Here is a 16,560-nt window from a genome sequence, read left to right on the forward strand (position 1 = left end):
CCTGGGGGTGGAGGTTGTGCTGAGTCGAGATCACGCCCTTTCTTTCTCTTTCTCTTTTTTTTTTTTTTCCTCCTTCAGGAGCAATGTTTATTGTGTTTGAGATGATACATCAGGTGCTCTCTGAGCTACAAAGGGTAAAAGGAAATCCTCTTATTACAGACAGACAAAGGTAAAAGGTAAAACACTTTTCACAACAGCATGAACCACATACTCAGAAATAGATCTGGGTTTAATACAAATGACATAATTCCTAGTCATCTACAGCTACTTTTATAACTTCATGTAGATAATGAATTAGGCTAAAATGCACTATAATATTTGGTAGACTTCAGGACCAGTATCCTTAGTACATCATAAAATACATTTTGATATCCCAGAGAAGCAAGACTTGCAAGTAGGCATTTTAAATATAACTAATCTATAGCTGCAAAGTTCTACTCTTGATCGCATTTACCTTTTTGGGCAGTCTCCCAGGCTCCAAAGGATAAAAGCAGAGTAGAATCACTGTAACATATACACAGAAGTTCATATCGTAAAGGCTATAAAGTTTTGCAGCACAGTGAGAAGATGCCTTCTGCTCCTTCACACTGCATACAAATTATGTGAATTATGTTGTGTATCTCTTGGTCCGCTGTCTGGCTATCCTGTCGTGTTCTGTGCTGTTAGTCAAATACTGAGTGGCTGTGCTTCCACCCGAGGATCTGCAGGGTTGCAATCTGTCAAAAGGGAACAAATGGACAGCAAAACCTTTGAAATAGTCAAAGCGGGACTCCAGTTGTCTTTAAGGATGTCCAGACAGATGACTCCCTGACTGTTGATGTTGCAGTGATAGATTCTGATGTAGAAAGTAACCTTTGGTGGCTTAAATGGATAATCTGATGAAAATGTGATATCCAGAAAAAACACACCACCTTCATATACAGAACCCGGTGGACTAAGTATAGTTGATCTCCATTCATAAATGTTATCTCCTTAGGCCCAGCACTGCAATTAGGAGAAGGATCAGGGGTTATTTGAGCTAGCTCCTTCTGAATTCTTTTAGCACCAGTGGATAACTTAGGAGTGGTTTTGCTAGAGAGTTTGGTGTTTTTCTTCTGCTGGGTGGCAGAAGGTTTTCTTTCCTCATGTTCTTCAGCCTCTGGAGCGGCTGGGTCTTGCTGGTCCGCATCTGCCACTGCTGGTGCTGGGGCTGTCACCATCGGACCTTTGCCTATCACTGGACTTCTTGGTGAAATTATTGCTTGGAAGACTCGGCCGCCCGCCTGGCCTGTTCACATGCCACTATGGTGTGGGGGAGGGAAAGAGAAAAAACCTCTTCCTTAAGGAAATGGAGGCAGCTGTGGCGGGGGAAGGGGAGAGAGGGAAAAAAGAAGCCGAGGAGGCTCTGGCCGGGGTATGTGGAACACTGAAAGTCAGAGGGGGTTGTGCAGTCAGATCACACCCATTCTTTCTTAAATAATTGTACTCCTTTTGTATTCTTAAACTTTAAAGATCATGTTTGGGAAGTTTAAGTATTTTTGTGTAATATTTACACATTTCAATATTATTTACCATCTGTACTTAATTGGAAACCTATTGGTCATTATATTTTGTAGATATCTCTTCGAAAAGCATGATGGAATTCTTGTCAACAGAGCAAGGTAATACAGGAGAAGGTTTCTACATAGGGACGTTAGAAAGACATAAAAGTCATCACATTGGAGATTTTTGCTTCCCAGAAATTAAGAAAGATAATCATGACTGAGTTTTAGTGGAAAGAAGATGAAAGAAATGGCCACGAAACATCCATAACAAAAACCAAAACGTTTACTGATAGTACAGAGTGATATGATCGAAGGCATGCTAGAAACAAGCCTATTAAAGATCACTTGGAGTAAGCTTTCATTCACATCTGCCTGAACCGCACATATTTCAGACCAAAAGGAAAATTGGTAATCGAGTGGAGAAGTCTATCAACAATGCCTCCTCAGTTTCAACAGCCCGAAGAATTTCTTGTAGGCTCCAAACATATTTCTAATAAGTATGGGAATAATTTCCTCCATTCTTCATTATTCACACAAAAACAGAAAGTACACGTAAGAGAAAAACCTTGCCAATGTAATGAGTTTGGCAAAGCCTTTAATTGTAGGTCACTTTGTAAATACTTCTAATGATTAGTGTTTGGCTTATTGGACACGCCTTTGAAAAACATGAGTTTATTCCTCCCATCATAACCTACCTAAAAGGTAGGTACAATAAACACATTTGATAGGTTGTTGGGAACAAGCCCCCCCCCCCAAAATCTGGCCATAAACTGGCCCCAAAACTGACCATAAACAAAATCTCTGCAGCACTGTGGCATGTTCATGATGGCCGTAACACCCACGCTGGAAGGTTGTGGGTTTAGCGGAATGAGGGCAAGGAACACCTGGCCCACCCAGGGCAGAAAACCGCTTAAAGGCATTCTTAAATCACAAACAATAGCATGGGTGATCTGTGCCTTATGGACATGCTCCTGCTGCAGTTAACTAGCCCAACCTATTCCTTTAATTTGGCCCATCCCTTCGTTTCCCATAAGGGATACTTTTAGTTAATCGAATATCTATAGAAGCAATGCTAATGACTGGCTTGCTGTTAGTAAATACGTGGGTAAATCTCTGTTCAGGGTTCTCAGCTCTGAAGGCTGTGAGACCCCTGATTTCCCACTTCACACCTCTATATTTCTGTGTGTGTGTCTTTAATTCCTCCAGCACCGCTGGGTTAGGGTCTCCCTGACTGAGCTGGTCTCGACTATAGGTGAAATTAAAAGATGAAATTATATCAAGACAAAGAAAATTGTGGTTGAAATTCTTTGTATACTGGGAGAGGAAAAACTGGCCGTTCCATGGCACGAATCAAGAAATATTGATAAAGTAAAGATCATTAAATTGGTCTATGTAAAATTAAAAATATCAGTCAGGCACGGTGGCTCATGCCTGTAATCCCAGCACTTTGGGAGGCCAAGGTGGGTGGATCACCAGAGGTCAGGAGTTCAAATCCAGCCTTGACCAATATGGTGAAACCCCATCTCTACTAAAAATACAAAAATTAGCTGGGTATTTTGGCATCCACCTGTAATCTCAGGATTACAGAGTCAGGCAGTAGAATCAGGCAGGAGAATCGCTTGAACCCTGGAGGCAGAGGTTGCAGCGAGCCAGGATCATGCCATGGCACTCTAGTCTGGGAAACGAGAGTGAAACTCCTTCTAAAAAAGAAAAAAGAGAGAGAGATATAATGGACAGTGTTGCGGAATGAATGTGTCCATCCCGGAACATATATGTTGAAATTCTAACCCTCAATGTGATGGGATTAGGAGTTGAAGACTGTGGGAGGTGATTAGATCACTAGAAGGGAACCCTCAGGAATGGATGCACGCCCTTAACACAAGAGGCACCGAGAACTTGGTTCCTTGTCTCCCTGCTCTCTGTCTGCTTGAGGCCACAGCAGAAGATATATAACCCAGCAACATCTGGACCACATCGGCTGCAAAACACGTCGTTAACCTTGGCAAAGTAAACTTTCTTTTTTTTTTTTGAGATGGAGTCTCGCTCTGTGGCCCGGGCTGGAGTGCAGTGGCCGGTTCTCAGCTCACTGCAAGCTCCGCCTCCCCGGTTTATGCCATTCTCCCTCCTCAGCCTCCGAGTAGCTGGGACTACAGGCGCCCGCCACCTCACCCGGCTAGTTTTTTGTGTTTTTTAGTAGAGACGGGGTTTCACCGTGTTAGCCAGGATGGTCTTGATCTCCTGACCTCGTGATCCACCCGTCTCGGCCTCCCAAAGTGCTGGGATTACAGGCTTGAGCCACCGCGCCTGGCCGGCAAAGTAAACTTTCTAAATTGAGACCTATTAGATACTTTTGGTTCACAAGCTCATGAACACAGAAGAAATCAAGATAGAAAACAAACGATCTAATGAAAAGCATAAAATAAGTTCATCAATCTGAACTCCATATATATTGAACATAGAGGAAATGGTCTTCTCAAGCTGTGTGTGTTTATGTTAGATCGCATTTTTGAAAGATATTTCTAATATTTGATTAACCATCCTATGTAGTTTTAGCCAATATAAAACTGAAAATAATGATCAATTGTATACATACATTTAACTTCCTAATATTTCCCATAGCATTGCTATTACTATTTATGTTATTGGAGTAGGTTCTCAGTCTGTCTTTGATATATTACTGGAGTGGTGTCTTCCACAATGGTGCTCAGACTTTGTGGTGTACAAGTGGATAAACTATTAAGCAGGAACCTCGGAGAGCCAGGATGTCAAAGCTCAAGTCCTTTAAAACTAGGAAGACATACTCCTTACTGCACAAGTCAAGGTCATAAGATGTTAATGGTTAAGGAAAGCAGCTTATGGTATCTGCAAGGACAAACTCCTACAGAAACACAGTGTCCACATGACCCAATATCCCATGACAATGTATGCTTCTAAGATAATTACAGTCATGCTTTCAAGTACTTGCACACTAAAATACCAAGGATCGCTTTGAATCAACAAAGTAGTAAGTTTTGTCACACTATCAGCCCATCGGCAGTTAGCTTAGCTTTTACGTAAACCCCTAAACAAGAAAAACTTGAAACAAGAGGCGTTCCCCCTGCTTTCTGAGGAGCCCTACTGTGTAACTAGTAGCAGTTTTTTTTTTTAAAAGTCCCCCTTAATTTTTAAAAAAAAAAAAAAGTTTCGCTCTTGTTGCCCAGGCAGGAGTGTGATGGTGCGCTCTGGGCTCACCACAACCTTCACCTCCCGAGTTCAAGCCATTCTCCTGCCTCCGCCTCCCGAGTAGCTGGGATTACAGGTGCCCGGCTAATTTTGTACTTTTAGTAGAAAATGCAAAATTAGAGACCAGCCTGTTGGCCAGGCTGGTCTCTAAGTCGACCTCAGATGCTCCGCCCTCCTCGGCCTGCGGAAGTGCTGGAATGACCTGTTTTTCTTCTTAATTTGAAAGTGGTTTAAATGCAAAGCGCCTTTTGTGAGTAGGTAAAGACGCCTGCGGCGGGGCGAGCTCCCCACAGCCTGGGGTAGCTGGGGTAGGGGGAGGGCGAGGTGGCAAGGACCTCGGTAAGGGGGTGGAGTGCGGCGCTGGTTGCAGCCGGGACCGAGATTTAGAAGGGCTTGTTTAGGTGCCAGGAGCGGTGGCTCAAGCCTGTAATCCCAGAACTTTGGGAGACCGAGGCAGGTGGATCATGAGGTCAGGAGATGGAGACCATCTTGGCTAACACGGTGAAAACCCGTTTCTACTAAAAATATAAAAAACTAGCCAGGCGCGGTGGCGGGTGCCTGTAGTCCCAGCTACTCGAGAGACTGAGGCGGGAGAATGGCTTGAACCCGGGAAGCAGAGCTTGCAGTGAGCGGGAGATCGCGCCACTGCACTCCAGCCTGGGCGACAGAGCGAGACCCGTCTCAAAAAAAAAAAAAGAAAAGAAAAGATATACTTGTTTAAGCAAGGACCTGTGTTGTTTGAGTGGATAATGGAAAATGGAGGGTGACATGCATGTGGAACTGCCGATTGCACACTGGAGGTGAAGGACAACTTTCCCGTCCTTTCTTTTCTCAGGATATTTATTTAGAAAACTTGTAACTGTATTTTCTCTGTCTTGTTTTTTTTTGTTTGTTTGTTTTTGTTTTGTTTTGTTTGTTTGTTTGTTTTTAGACGGAGTCTCGCTCTATGGCATAGGCTGGAGTGTAGTGGGGCGATCTCTGCTCACTGCAACCTCCTCCTCCCTGGTTCAAGCGATTCTCCTGTCTCAGCCTCCTGAGTAATTGGGACTACAGGCGCAAGCCACCACGGTCAGCTGATTTTTGTATTTTTAGTAGAGACGGGGTTTCACCATGATGGCCAGGTTGCTGTTGATCTCCTGACCTCGTGATCCGCCCACCTCTGCCTCCGCCTCCCAAAGTGCTGGGATTACAGGGTTGAGCCACCAGGCCCGGCCTCCTATAATTCTTAAACCGGAAATTACCCAGATAGCTAATGTCAAATAATAACCTTAGATCCTAAATTATGACAAGTTTGTTTACAAGCATGTATTCCTTTACATTTACCCGGCTAATTTTGTAGTTTACCTGGATTATTTATACTCAGAAAAAACCCTGTGCTAGCTGATGTTTAAAGTTATTGGTTTTCTTTTTTGGCCGGGCGCCGTGGCTCACGCCTGTAATCCCAGCGCTTTGGGAGGCTGAGGCCGGCGGATCAGGAGGTCAGGAGATGGAAACATGGTGAAACCCCGTCTCTACTAAAAATACAAAAAATTAGCCGGGCGTGGTGGCGCGCGCCTGTAGTCCCACCTACTGGGGAGGCTGAGGCAGGAGAATTGCTTGAATCTGGGAGGTGGAGGTTGCAGTGAGCCGAGATCTCGCCAGTGCACTCCAGCCTGGGTGACAGAGCAAGACTCCGTCTCAAAAAAAAAAAAAAGTTGTTTCGTTTTTGCAGGAACTCTGATGAAGCAGGCATTTAGGTAAAAATGATAATTCTGACATCAGAGCAGAACTTATTGTTAGAGAAGATGGAGCCATATTCTTCTACCTATTATTAAATTGTTTTTAAATTTTAAACACCACACAATGTATATATGTGTTGTGTAGTAAAAGTCTAAAGAAAAGTGCACTTATGCGTTCCCTTTCCTGTCCAGCCTTCCACCCGTTCCCATGGCTCAATGGGCAATCACTGCTGAGAGTTCTGTGGCAAGTCAGCATAAGTCCTGCAGAAATATATTCGGACATCATTTTGAGATTTTAGAAAAAATTCTTTGATGAATGCGCCTGTCGCCCAGACTGGAGTGCAGTGGCGCAATCTCAGCACACTGCAGACTCTGGCCCCCAGGTTCAAGCGATTCTCGTGCCTCAGCGTCCCGAGTAGTTGGGGTAATTGGGACTACAGATGTGCACCACCAAGCCTGGCTAAGTTTTTTTATTTTTAGTAGAGATGGGGTTTCACCATGTTGGCCAGGGTGGTCTGGGACTCCTGGCTTCAAGTGATCCTCCCTCCTCAGCCTCCCTCCCAAAGTGCTGGGATTACAGGCGTGAGCCACTGAGCTCAGCATGAGAAATGTTTTGTTGCGGTATTTTATCCCACAAGTTTTGAAAATTTCCATGTTTTGAAGGTAGGAGACAAGAGAGCTTGCTGTTTTTCATCTTTTTTGGCGCATTCTCTGAATGAAGACACGTGAGTCCTTCCCAGTTTTTCGCTGTTACCTTGGACGCCACGCTGGCTGCCTGTGAGTGTGCTGATTTCGCTACATGTATCTGGAGGGTTCCTGCAGGGGGCGCTATTGAGAAACTGATGGCTGCTTCTAGGATGTGGCATTTCCTCTTTTCTTAGATCTGGGAAGATTCCATCCCTACTCCCAGCTGTAAAAGCGCCCTCTCTGAGAACACAGAGAGCACCATGTGTCCTGCCGCCTCTGCGTTTCAGGCTCAAGCGATTCTCCCAGCTCAGCCTCCCAAGTAACTAAGACTACAGGTGTGCACCACCATGTCCAGCTAATTTTTGTATTTTTGGTAGGAACAGGTTTTCAACATGTTGCCCAGGCTTATTTTGAATTTTTGGTCTGATTATTTCTAAGTCTCTGTTTTGTTAATTTGTGTTTAATTCCTTGAGATCATCCATGTTCTCTCTTTGTATATCTGGTTAAGGTCTGTTGGAACTTCAGCAGTTCAGAAATCAGCCAGCTTTCATGGTTTTTGGTGCTGACTTCAGTGAGGAAGGACACTCTCCAGTCAGGCTGGCTAGAGATTCCTGAGACCTCTCCAGATTTTTCTGTATTTTCATTTTTTAATTAATTAATTTGAGACAGAGTCTCTGTATGTCACCCAGGCTGGGGTGCAGTGGCACAATCTCAGCTCACCACAATTTCTGCCTCACAGGTTCAAGTGATTCTTCTCTCTCAGCCTCTTGAGTAGCTGGGATTACAGGTGAGCGCCACCACACCTGGCTAAGTTTTGTATCTTTAGTAGAGATGGGCTTTTACCATGTTGGCCAGGCTGGTTTCACACTCCTGACCTCAGGTGATCTGCCCACCTCGGCCTCCCAGAGTGTTGAGATTACAGGCATGAGCAACTGCACCCAGCCTTATGTTTATTTTCTTTTTTTAATTTGTTTTAATTTTTTTTTGTTTGTTTGTTTTTGGGGACAGTCTCACTCTGTCACCCCGGTTAGAGTGCAATGGCGTGATCTCGGGTCATTGCAACTCCGCCTCCTGGGTTCATGCCATTCTCCTGCCTCAGCCTCCCGAGTAGCTGGGACTACAGGTGCCTGCCACCATGTCCGGCTAATTTTTTGTATTTTTAGTAGAGACGGTTTCACCGTGTTAGCCAGGATGGTTTTGATTCCTCAGGTAAGTGATATTCCTCAGTGGATTATTCTGTCTCTTTGCTTTCTGAAATGCCAAGTATTGTAGCCAGTCTTCTCTGAGCCTGAAGCATCCTGCCTCAGTGGCGCACACCTGCAATCCCAGCTACTCAGGAGGCTGAGGTAGGAGAATTGCTTGAATCCGGCAGGTGGAGGTTGCAGTGATCCAAGATCACAACACTGCACTCCAGCCTGGGTGACAGAGTGAGACTCTGTCTCAAAAAATAAAAAAAAAGAAATGTTTTATTTTTATAATAATTGAAATGATGTTAGGTATTTTCCATTGTCGTCAGCTATCACAATAGTGACTTAAAAGTAAGAAGAATTGGTCCAGGCATGGTGGCTCACACCTGTAATCCCAGCACTTTGGGAGGCTGAAGCGGGCAGATTACTTGAGGTCAGAAGTTCGAGACCAGCCTGGACAACATGGTAAAACCTCCTGTCTACTAAAAACAGAAATTATCTGTGGTGGCAGGCACCTGTTATCCCAACTACTGGGAAGCTGAGGCAAGAGAATCGTTGGAACCCAGGAGGCACTGGTTGCTGTGAGCTGAGATCGCATCACCACAGTCCAGCCTGGGTAACAGAGCAAGACTCTGCTTCTACCCTTGGAATTCTCTCATGTTCTCTCCACTAGGTAAAACCCTGTCAGTTTAGTTTTGAAGCTGTATCTATTATTTAGGTGGTTATATTCAAAGCTGAATCCCAGACATCTGGATTCAGGTGCTTAGGTTGACATTTTTAGCTATTTGATATGTGGCCACTTTCCCAGAGTGTATGTGAGGCCGTTCTCTCCCAGTACAAATCTTGTCTCATGGGACAGTTGTTAGTTTTCGGCTGACGACATGGGAAGCGCTTAGAAGAGTGTATATAGCACATGGGAAGCATTCACAAATGCTCGTCATGGCTATTGCTGTGATCATGACAGTTTTCCGATTTGGACATTCCTTTCTTTTTCTTTTTCCTTTTTTTTTTCTGTCTTTTTCTGCCTCCCAAAGTGCTGGGATTACAGGCACGAGCCACTGCGTCCAGCCCTGACTTTCCTTTCTTTAAACCCACCGAACTTTGTTGTCTCTGAGACAGCACTTGTATTTTAGCTCATCCAGATAATGAATATCACGTGTTATGTTGAACATAGTATCTAACATATCTATAGACCCTTCGGATTGCTGCGGCTAACAGGTCGATGATTCGCCAGGCCTGGCGTTCATTCTGTTTGTGGTTTTCCTTATGGCTAACTGCGTCCCTGTTTACAAACACCTGGTTATCTATCTATCTATCTATCTATCTATCTATCTATCTATCTATCTTATCTATCTATCATCTATCTATCTATCTTATCTATCATCTATCTATCTATCATCTATCTATCTATCTATCTATCTATCTATCTATCTATCTATCTATCTATTTATTTTTGAGATAGAGTCTCGCTCTGTCACCCAGGCTGGAGTGCGGTGGCATGATCTCGGCTCACTGCAAGCTCCGCCTCCCAGGTTCCCGCCATTCTCCCGCCTCAGCCTCCCGAGTAGCTGGGACTACACACGCCCGCCACCTCGCCCGGCTAGTTTTTTGTATTTTTAGCAGAGACGGGGTTTCACCGTGTTAGCCAGGACGGTCTCAATCTCCTGACCTCGTGATCCGCCCGCCTCGGCCTCTGAAAGTGCTGGGATTACAGGCGTGAACTACCGCACCTGGTCTCTGGTTAGCTATTTCTAATAACTGACGTATTCATCCCTGCAAACCCGGCCTGTTTCTGCAGTTTTCTTTTAATGTTTTCTGAGCTTTGACTAAAGTCATGTTAATCATGCGCTGATTTTCAGGGCTATCGGGATGGAAGGGAGTAGACATACGATAGGCCTCACACAGCCTGTCGTAGAATTGTGCTGGACTTTCTTCTTTTCCCTGGATGACCTCAGAGACCTTGTTAACGTTTGTGGCCTTCCGGGCTCCCCTCTTTAATCCTTCCAGGAGAGCTGCCCTGTGTCGGTTCAGCCTTTGCACACCCTCTCTTTCATTTGGGTCCCACCGGGGGTCAGTTCCTGGGAACTGGGTCCTTACATACTCTTGGGGGTTTTGGTAACCAGCCGGTGCCTGTTCCTCCAGCCATTTAGTCGCTGCTTGGAGCTCTCTCCACCTTTCATCTGTGTTAGAGAGGAACGTGAGCGTGTTCCTCCTGATGAGGTAGCATCAGCCTGAGTGGGGTTATAGGTCAGGATGATAGTTTGGAGCAGAACAGGTAGAGCTTGTGGCTTTTCAGTATAGGACAAAGTGTTTTTCCAGTTGAGAAGGTCGGCAGAGGTGAAGAGCTGGTACACAAAACACGCCTCTCCACCATGTGCCCATCCTCATCTATCCCAGTACACCGCTGCTCTCTCAGGGGCATTTGTATCCCAGTTTTGGGTTGTAAAGGAGCTGCCAAGGGAGGGGTTTCTCCTGAGGCTTCACATCCTCTCTTGTCTACTCTGGGTGGCCTAGAGGTGTGTGTGTCTTGTGGAGGCGCAAGTTCTGTGGGCTCAGGAGTGGGGAGCCTCTCTCCCTGGTAAGGGGAAGGCACCACCGGGATCACTGGTGCCATCTCCTGCAATGGGTCTTCTGGTGTTGGGTCAGACAGAACTTTAGGAGTTTTTTTCCTTCAGCGGGTGGAGCGGGATCTTTCCTTGGCTGTCTGTCCCTTTGCTGCTGGCACTGCTGCTGCCTGCCTTCTTAGCCACTGTGGGGGTCTAGTACCAGCTGTAACCAAGTGTCTATGTACAGGAACTGGTCTAGGTGTCCTGGCTTTCCAGTTACCTTGTGCCATTTGAAACAAGAGACCTGTCCAGGCTTCCTTCTGAGGGCCAACCCACTTCTAATGCTGGCCAATCTATCTCACACAAAGTTCTAAGTGTCTCTGGTGTCATAGTAACTCCATAGTCTCTGTTAAATCGTTTCTTGAAATTTTTCAACATAGTTCGTAGTGGAGTGGGCTTACTTTGTGTCTGACCCATTTATCCTCAAGCAAAACAACACTCGCACTACAAGAAGGAAAGGGTAAAAGATCACTCACTCATCTAATTCACACTAAATCAAGATCAAAACCAAAGCCAAAGTGTCATTAAAGGCACGCCTGTTCATCAAGCAATTCAAGCCAAGTTAAAATCAAAACCAAAACCAAAGTACCAATAAAGGCACGCCATGGGTGATCAAGCCACACTTCCACTCAAATGGAGTGGGCAAGTTCCCAAGACTGGTCTTACTGTGTTTCAGATGACTGGGTTCCAAGTGCCAGTTCCTTCCCAGTGTTCAGCCACTGGGTTGATCCTCCACGGGGACCTGCCAGGCACTGCTCTGATGAGGTGTTCCACTGGGGCAAATGCCTACCCAGGAGCGCTCTCAGGATCCACGTCGCTCAAGCTGGCCAGAGTCCCCTGGAGGGATGCTCCACAGGGCAGGCCTAAGCTGCCTAAGGGGCTGCCTCAACCATCCGTTAATCACCTTGCTTCCCAGTCAGGCAACCAAGAAATATAGCAGGACGAGCAGAAGACAAAACCCCTCAGGCACTGGATTAAAGAAAGACGTGGCTTTATTCAGCCGGGAGCATCGGTGGACTCACATCTGAAGAACCGAGCTCCCCGAAAAAGAAATTCCTGGCACTTTTAAGGGCTTACAACTCTAAGAGGTCTACATGAAAGGGTTGTGATAGATCGAGCAAGCATGGGGAACGTGACTGGGGGCTACACGCATCAGCTAACAGAACAGAAAGTTTTGCAATGCTTCTTCACACAATGTCTAGAATTTACAGATAACATAATAAGTAGTTTAGGTCAGGGGTTGATATTATTATTACTATTATTTTTAACCACCAGGGCCGAATGGTGGTGCCAAGGTTGTCTGGCTATTTATCTTACTTCTGTTTCTTTCTAACTTTTTGCTTTCTTCCTTTCCTCCTGTCTTGAGAACTAGGCAAGGGGGAAGGAGGAGGGCCTTCTCCTATCTCAGAATATTCTCCTATCTCAGAATAGAAAGAATGGGAATGGTCGACTTTACACCAAGACATTCCATTCCCAGGGACGAGCAGGAGACAGAAGCCTTCCCCTTATCTCAACCTCAAAGAGGCCTCCCTCTTTCACTCCTCCTCCTCAGCACAGACCCTTTATGGGTGACGGGCTGGGGGATGTAAGGTCTTTCCTTTCCCACGAGGCCATATCTCAGGCTGTCTCAGTGGGGGGAAACCTTGGACAATACCCAGGCTTTCTTGGGCAAAGGTCCCTGTGGCCTTCCGCAGTGCATTGTGCCCCTGGTTAATCGAGAATGGAGAATGGCGATGACCAAGCATACTGCCTGCAAACATGTTGTGAACAAGGGGCATCCTGCACAGCCCTAAATCCATTAAACTTTGATTCGATACAGCACATGTTTCTGTGAGCACAGGGTTGGGGCTAAAGTTACAGGTTAACGGCATCTCAAAACAGAAACAATTTTTCTTAGTACAGATCAAAATGAAGTTTCTTATGTCTTCCTTTTTTACATAGACACAGTAATAATCTGATCTCTCTTTCTTTTCCCCACACAGGAAATTGAGAAAGATATTCATGACTTTGAGTTTCAGTGGCAAGAAGTTGAAAGACATGCCCATGGAGCACCCATGACAAAAATAAAAAAGTTGGCTGGTAGTACAGACTGATATGATCAAAGGCATGCTGGAAACAAGCCTATTAAAGACCAGCTGGGATCAAGCTTTTATTCACATTGGTCTGAACTCCACATATTTCAGACCGAAAGGAAAATTGGTAATCAAGTTGAGAAGTCTACAAATGATGGTTCTTCAGTTTCAACGTCCCAAAGAATTTATTGTAGGCCCCAAACCCATATTTCTTATAACTATGGAAATAATTTCCTCAATTCATCATTACTCACACAAAAACAGGAAGTACACATGAGAGAAAAGTCTTTCCAATGTAATGAAAGTGGCAAAGCCTTTCATTGTAGCTCATTGTTAAGAAAACATCAGATAATCCATTTAGAAGAGAAACAGTATGAAAGTGATGTATGTGGCAAGGTCTTGTTATTGCGGTGGAGATGATATCTCACTTAGGGGAATATATTTTTGTTTGTTTTCAATTATATTTTCTCAACATTTAAAAAGTGAAGTAAAGAGTATTTCTTGGCCAGGTGCGATGGCTCACACCTGTAATCCCAGCACTTTGGGAGGCCAAGGCGGGCAGATTACGAGGTCAAGAGTTCAAGAACAACCTGGCCAACAGTGAAACCTGGTCACTACTAAAAATACAAAAAATTATCCAGGCATGGTGGCAGGTGCCTGTAATCCTAGCTACTCAGGATGTTGAGGCAGGAGAATAGCTTGAACCCGGGAGGCGGAAGTTGCAGCAAGCCAAGATTGTGCCACTGCACGGCAGCCGGGGTGACAGTGCGAGACTGTGTCTCAAAAAATAAAAAAGGGTCTTTCTTGGGCCAGGCATGGTAGCTCATGCCTGTAATCTCAGCACTTTGGGAGGCTGAGGTAGGCGGATAACTTAAAGTCAGGAGTTCAAGACCAGCCTGGCCAACATGGCGAAACCCCGTCTCTACTAAAAATACAAAAAATAGCTGGGTGTGGTGGCTGGTGCCTGCAATCCCAGCTACTCAGGAGGGTGAGGAAGGAGAATCGCTTGAACCCAGAAGGCAGAGGTTGCAGTGAGTTGAGATTGCGTCACTGCACTCCAGCCTGGGTGACAGAGCGAGACTCCATCTCAAAAAAATAAATAGCTACTTCTCAAATAAGCTTTGGTGGAATTTTATGAGCTCATATCGTTTTGTTTTTGTTGTTATTGTTGTTTTTTGTTTTTGTTTTTTTTGAGATGGAGTCTTAATCTGTTGCCCAGGCTGGAGTACAATGGCACGATCTCGGCTCACTGAAACCTCCACCTCTTGGGTTCAAGTGATTCTCCTGCCTCAGCCTCCCGAGTAGCTGGGACTACAGGTGCCCGCCACCACGCCCGGCTATTTTTTGTGTTTTTAGTAGAGACAGGGTTTCACCATATTATCCAGGCTGGTCTTAAACTCCTGACCTTGTGATCTGCCGACCTTGACTTCCCAAAGTGCTGGGATTACAGCTGTGAGCCACTGCGCCCCAGCCTCACATCATTGTTTTTTAACTATGTGTTCAAAATTTTCTCCTTTGACCCCACATTTCATTAGATGTATATATTTTTAACTATTTTAATATAGTTTATCTGAAATTTATTGTGTTCAGTTTACATCGAAGACTGCATGCTTTCTAGTCTGTATCATATATTGGAAACTTTTTCTGGTACCTGATACATGATTTTAGGTTGTTTCAATGTGTACTTGATAAAGATGTCAAGGACCTACTTTCTTTCTCTCTCTTTTTTTTTTTTTTTGATGGAGTTTCACTCTTGTTGCCCAGGCTGGAGTGCAATGGCGTGATCTTGGCTCACCACAACTTCCACCTCCGGGATTCAAGCAGTTCTCCTGCCTCAGCCTCCTGAGTAGTTGGGATTACAGGCACCCACCACCACGCCTGGCTAATTTTGTAATTTTAGTAGAGATGGGGTTTCTCCACGTTGGTCAGGCTGGTCTCGAATTCCCGACCTCAGGAGATCCGCCTGCCCCGGCCTCCCAAAGTGCTGAGATTTCAGGTATGAGCCACTGCACCTGGCCCTAGGACCTGTTTTCTTTACACTAACATAAAAATTTAGTTCAAGTAGCCTGTCACTCCGCTTTCTTTCCTTATGTCATCTGATAAAATGGTGAACTGTGAGCTTCTAAGTAAACGTTCCCCTCAAGTTCCTCTGGTCCATAGTATTCTTTGCAGATGTTGAAGGATGGGCTGGATTGACCTGAGACCTTGTTTCAGCAGAGCCCATGTGTTCATGAAGAAAACCTTTGCTCACAGCTTAGTTCTACCGCTACCTCTATTTCAGTGTTTTAAAAACCTATAGCTATGTGTTCACAACTGTGTTTATTTTGAACGTTATTACTGTCATTTTTCTGGGAAAATAATTACATGTTTAGGATTCGTGCCAATAGAATCTTGGATGTTGAAAGGGACATTTCTTTTATATAAATGATGGTCCTGGAATTTTTTTTTCCTTTTTCTGAGACGGAGTGTCACTCTGTCACCCACGCTTGAGTGCAGTGACATGATCTTGCCTCACTGCAATCTCTGCCTCTGAGGCCCAAGTGATCCCCCCCAGTCAGCCTCCCAAATAGCTGAGACCACAGATGCATACCACCATGCGTGGCTAATTTTCTGTACTTATGTTAGAGATGGGGTTTCACCATGTTGCCAGGTTGGTCTCAAACTCCTGGGCTCAATTGATCCACTTGCTTCAGCCTTCCAAAGTGCTGGGACTACAGGAGTGAGCCACCACACATGGCCAGTCCTGGAATTTTCTAGAGGAGGATGACCCCTCCTGGCCATCACATGAAAACCAGCAACTCCTCCTTCCAAAACTCAGAGCTTCTCAGGATGACTTGGTGAAACGTCCCCTGCTATGAACCTCAGTGAGCCCGCCTGTAACATACAGGTGAGGGAGAAGACCAGAAAAGCTCAGTCAGAGTGACACTGACCCCTGAAATGATGAGCACAATGGAGTGTGTGGCTTTTCCTGTAGGAGAGGGAGGTGCTTAGTTGTAATTTGAATTTTAAGTGGATTCTAGTCCTCCAAAAATGTAAAAGCAAAAGCACAAGAATGGGAAAAACAGGGGATTAGACTCAAATCACCTTGAACATTATCATCTCATGGCTTCAACCCACCTACACGGCTCCATGTCCCCTGCAGGCCTCTCCCCTGAGCTCTACAATTCTGTATCCAGTTGCCTCCTCTTCTCTCTCCTGGGACATCAAACAGTCATCTCCACTTTCAGGTGTCCATAAGTGACTTCTTAAACCCCCAAACACATTCCCTTGCAGTCTTACACGTCTCAGATGAGGATGACAGTGCACTTCTGGGAGCTTAGCTGAAATTGACAGCATGTATTTTAAATATGGGAAATAAATTCCATTATTTGTAAGTGTTGTAATTTATAATGTAAAGAGAAAGTTGCGTGTATACATGAAAGGAGTGAGAAAATACATCATTTCCAAAATTCTTTTGAGATGTGAGGGAAAAATGTTTCAAGATGTCATCCTTAGGGATCTGTGCTCCCAGGACCCCTCTGACTTCATCTCCTGCCTGTGTCCTC

At 45.1% G+C, this 16,560-nt stretch overlaps 1 pseudogene; it reads right to left on the minus strand.

Annotated features, from left to right (window-relative positions):
• Positions 1–607: 607 nt before the first annotated feature.
• The window catches only part of LOC108520049 (ubiquitin-conjugating enzyme E2 E3 pseudogene), a 27,795-nt pseudogene continuing 11,842 nt past the window's right edge, over positions 608–16,560 (minus strand).

The sequence above is a fragment of the Rhinopithecus bieti genome, unplaced genomic scaffold (assembly GCF_001698545.2).
Source record: "Rhinopithecus bieti isolate Rb0 unplaced genomic scaffold, ASM169854v2 scaffold_50799, whole genome shotgun sequence".
NCBI lineage: Eukaryota > Metazoa > Chordata > Mammalia > Primates > Cercopithecidae > Rhinopithecus > Rhinopithecus bieti.